Raw genomic sequence first — 4,302 nt, 5'->3', positions numbered from 1 at the left:
GGTATCACTGACTCGATGGACATGAGTCTGGGTGAACTCCGGGAGTTGGTGATGGACGGGGAGGCCTGGCGTGCTGCGATTCATGGGGTCGTGAAGAGTCGGACATGACTGAGCGACTGAACTGAACCGAAGTCTAATCATTCAAGATGAGTTTCCCGGATGGCTCAGGGTAAAGAATCACCTGTGATGCAGAAGACACAGGAGACCCAGGTTCTATCCCTGGGTTGGGAAGATCCCCTGGAGGAGGGTATGACCGCCCACTCCAGTATTCTTGCCTGGAAAATCCCATGGACAGAGGAGCCTGGCAGGCTGCAGTCTATAGGGTCACAAAGAGTCAGGCATGACTGAAGCGACGGAGCACTGAGCACAATCATTCAAGGGCTTCAGGAATTTTCCTATACTGATACCTTTAACTTCTACAGACCGGCAGCAGCTGGCAGCAGTTCTGCCTTGTGGTGTCAGGAAGGATAAATCAGGCCTGTCTTGAACATGACAGTGTCTCATCTGTTTGAAGGCTCTGTCCTCCCTAAGTCCTTGCATCTCTTGCTTCTCTAAGGCTAAATAAACACCTCCAATTTCTGCTACTTTCCCTCAGATGACACGGCATCTGGTTTCGTCACCCTTCTTCTCACACCCTCTGTACAAGCTCCCACTGGTCAATGTTCTATTGAAAGGAGCTGGCCAGAGCAGGATACAGGATTCCCAGGGGTCTCAACAGCTCCAAGTAGGGTGACTTGACTAAACCACTTCCCTTGTCTTTCAGAAGGGACATGCCATGAAGGCCCAGACAGTGGCTGGCTCAGTCACTGCTGTGTCCCCAGTGCCCAGCACAGAGGCCAACACAAGCAGGTATTCAGAAAACATCTTTTGTTGTTTGCAGTTTGTTACATAAGACACAAAACAGCTCCACAAGGTTGCCTAATCTTTCCTGGCACTGCGCAGTTGACCCTCATTGAGGTCACTGTCAAATAAGAGCTGTTTTCCTCACATATGTTCTGCTGTTGAGACTTTTCCTACTCTGGACTAGTGCTATGGATTTTTCTAGATCTATGTGAAGTACCTAAAATTAGTCACTCTGAAATTTTACCATGTGAGATACATGCTTGGAGACACAGAAGGTATCTCTAGATGGATACATAAAAGGCAGGAAATGGTGGTTGCCTCCAAAAAGTCACACTGGGCAGCTGGGAGACAAGAGTGAGAGAGAGCTTTACTTGTCACCATGTAGCCTTTTGTATTTTTAAAAGTTGCCTTATGTGAGTATATTGTCAACATTTTAAAGTGACACTTCATGGCAAATAGATGGGGAAAAAGTGGAAACGGTGACAGATTTTATTTTCTTGGGCTCCAAAATCACTGTGGACAGTGACTGCAGCCATGAAATTAAGACGTTTGCTCCTTGGAAGAAAAGCTATTTGTTGGCAAAGACATTGCTTTGCCAACAGAGGTCCATAGAGTCAAAGCTATGGTTTTTCCAGTAGTTATGCTTGGGTGTGAGAGCTGGACCATAAAGAAGGCTGAGTGCTGAAGAATTAATGCTTTCAAACTGTGGTGTTAGAGTCCCTTGGACTGCAAGGAGGTCAAACCAGTCAATCCTACAGGATATCAACCCTGAATATTCACTGGAAGGACTGATGCTGAAGCTGAAGTTCCAATACTTTGGCCACTTGATGCAAAGAGCTGATTCACTGGAAAAGACCCTGATGCTGGGAAAGATTGAGGGCAAGAGGAGAAGGGGGCAACAGAAGATGAGATGATTGGATGGCATCACTGATTCAATGGACATGAATTTAAGCAAACTCAGGGAAATAGCAAAAGGCAGGGAAGCCTAGCGTGCTGCAGTCCAGGGGGTTGTAGAGAGTTGGACATGACTTCACAACTGAACAACAACATAAAAATGAAAAAGAGGATAATTTTTTTTTTTAACCTTAATAGAGTCTGCCCATCTTTCCAATCTGAGCTGTTTTTGGAACTTGAATCTATCTTCATGTTCCTTTAACTCTATTTCATTATCTCCCTCACCTCCCTTCCAACTCTCTCACCCCCTAATACCTCCCTCCCGGAGCCCCTAGAAGTCTTTTTAGTCATTTTTCCTAATAACATCCCTAATAACATTTTAATTTCACAAATATACTGCATATCTGTTTATGTATCTTCATATATCTGCATGCCAAGTTGCTTCAGTCATATCCAACTCTTTGCGACCCTATGGACCATAGCCTGCCAGGCTCCTTTGTCCATGGGATTCTCCAGGTAAGAATATTGGAGTGGGTTGCCATACCATCCTCCAAGGATCTTGCCCATCCAGGGATAGAACCTGCGTCTCTTGTGTCTCTTGCATTGGCAGGCAGGTTCTTTACCACTAGTGCTGCCTGGGAAGCCCTTGCATGTATGTGTCTATGCTTTAGACATAAAAGGAGTTCTATAAAGTTTATTCTTCAGTAAGTGCAGGTGTAAGCATGGTGAAATTGAAAAGTTAAAAGTTAAATTAAAATTTAAAAGCTATTAACATTTAACTTTACAACTGTAAATTTACAAAAGTTATTTTGCTGAATAACATGTATTTACATGAACTGCAATGTATCATATTACATTTGTAAATCAGCAAATTATATAACTACATGATAATAATAGCAAAGTAATTAAATGTTTAAAAATCCTTCAAAACTGATATTTTTCCAGCAAAAGTAAAACACTGAAAACACCAAATGAATTTCTTCACAGTTATCTTTAGTCACCTTAACTTTTGCTTGATATGTGAAAATAACTTTTCATTTAACTAGCTGCTAGATATTGTCAACGTTTTTTCTCTTCAGCACTTGACATCAGTTGAGTAACTTTTGTAGAACAGTAAAATATAAAGTATTTTTATGTAATTCTCGAAGTCCAAGTTAACACTAAGCACAAATAAGATCAAACACTGAAGTCGACAAAGCAGCCAACAGGTACATGCATTCCATCTGCTGAGATGGGCCAATGACCAAGAGAAAGTCTGCCAATCACAGCCATCTATTTGCCATAGTTTTGTAACCCTGATCTTGCACATGTTTTACATATTTTCCGTGAACTCAGTGTAAGTGCTACACCCCCTTCCAAGAAAAGAAACAAGAAAAATGAAATACTAAGGAATAATACTTTGTCAGTTAGGGTTGAGCTTAGGAGGGGCATAAAACATTGTTCCATCTAAGATTTTTTTCAGTCCCCAAGAACCAATTTTCACCCCCATGTGAGTGATAGGGCTCCCCTTCCCTCTCTGGCTCCATTTTTAAAGTTATCACTTCCACGGCTTCTCTGGTGGCTCAGACAGTAAAGAATCTGCCTGCAGTGCAGATCAGGACTTTGATCCCTGGGTTTGGAAGATATTCTGGAGGAGGGAAAGGCAATCCACTCCAGGATTCTTGCCTGGAGAATTCCATGGGCAGAGAAGCCTGACTGGCTACAGTCCATGAGGTCCCAAAGAGTTGGAAGCGACTGAGCAACTAACACTTTCACTTTTTCACTTAATCACTTCCAAGCAAACCTCCTCACAAGATTTAGATATTTTCATGGGGGGAAACTAGGTCCAGGGAAACCCCACTTCCTGCTGGCCCTTGTAGACCCAAAGGCTAGCTCTGGACAGCCCACTGAACTTCTCTGAGCATTATGAAAATAAGATTAATAATGCCTACTTTATAAGAGTCATTGTAAAGGTGAACAGTCAAAAATGAAAAGGGCCTGGTGCACTGCTTAACACATAGAATGCGTTTAGTAAACGACCATCAAATATTAAGCTGAGCATAGATAAAAGGTAGAATGTCTTTTAGTATGCCAATAATGTGCTTTTCCTTCAGGCAAAGCACCCAAAATCCATTTCTTTATTTTTATCCCAATGGATAGGCAGCTTTGTAGGTGATTGTATTATCTCAAATTCCATTTCACTACTCTTGAGTAGAGTGAGAGATGGCTGATAAACAACTTCAGGAAGTAGCCTCAAAAGGACACTCCTTTACAAGCGCAGTTTCTCCAAGTACTGCCCTCCCACGCTGCTTCAGAATCCCTGGGAGCCAGGCGCAGAACTCAGAGACCTGAAGGTGCCCCCACCGATACCAAGGCTCTTTAACTTCAGCAAGTAAAAGCAAGTCCGTAGGGACCGGGACGGAAGACAAAAGGCCCTGGCCCCTTCCACCCCGAACCAGAGCCCTTGAGAAAGGCGCATCCTCGCCGCCCGGAAGCTCCACGCCACCCGGATGAACGCAGGGGCAGCGGAAATCCGACCGCACGGAACCCGGGCTCCCAGTGCAGAGGCGGCAGCAGGTCCCCACC

At 43.8% G+C, this 4,302-nt stretch overlaps 1 protein-coding gene across 1 annotated transcript in view; it reads right to left on the bottom strand.

Moving 5' to 3' along the window:
• Window positions 1-4,302, bottom strand: part of DHRS7 (dehydrogenase/reductase (SDR family) member 7) — a 23,509-nt gene that overhangs the window by 18,865 nt on the left and 342 nt on the right. The gene's annotated exons all lie outside the window — the stretch shown is intronic.

The sequence above is a fragment of the Bison bison genome, unplaced genomic scaffold, assembly GCF_000754665.1.
Source record: "Bison bison bison isolate TAMUID 2011002044 unplaced genomic scaffold, Bison_UMD1.0 scf7180017864254, whole genome shotgun sequence".
Taxonomy (NCBI): domain Eukaryota; kingdom Metazoa; phylum Chordata; class Mammalia; order Artiodactyla; family Bovidae; genus Bison; species Bison bison.
The sequence above is the reverse complement of the archived record's forward strand: the minus strand, read 5'-3'. Positions and strand labels throughout refer to the sequence as shown.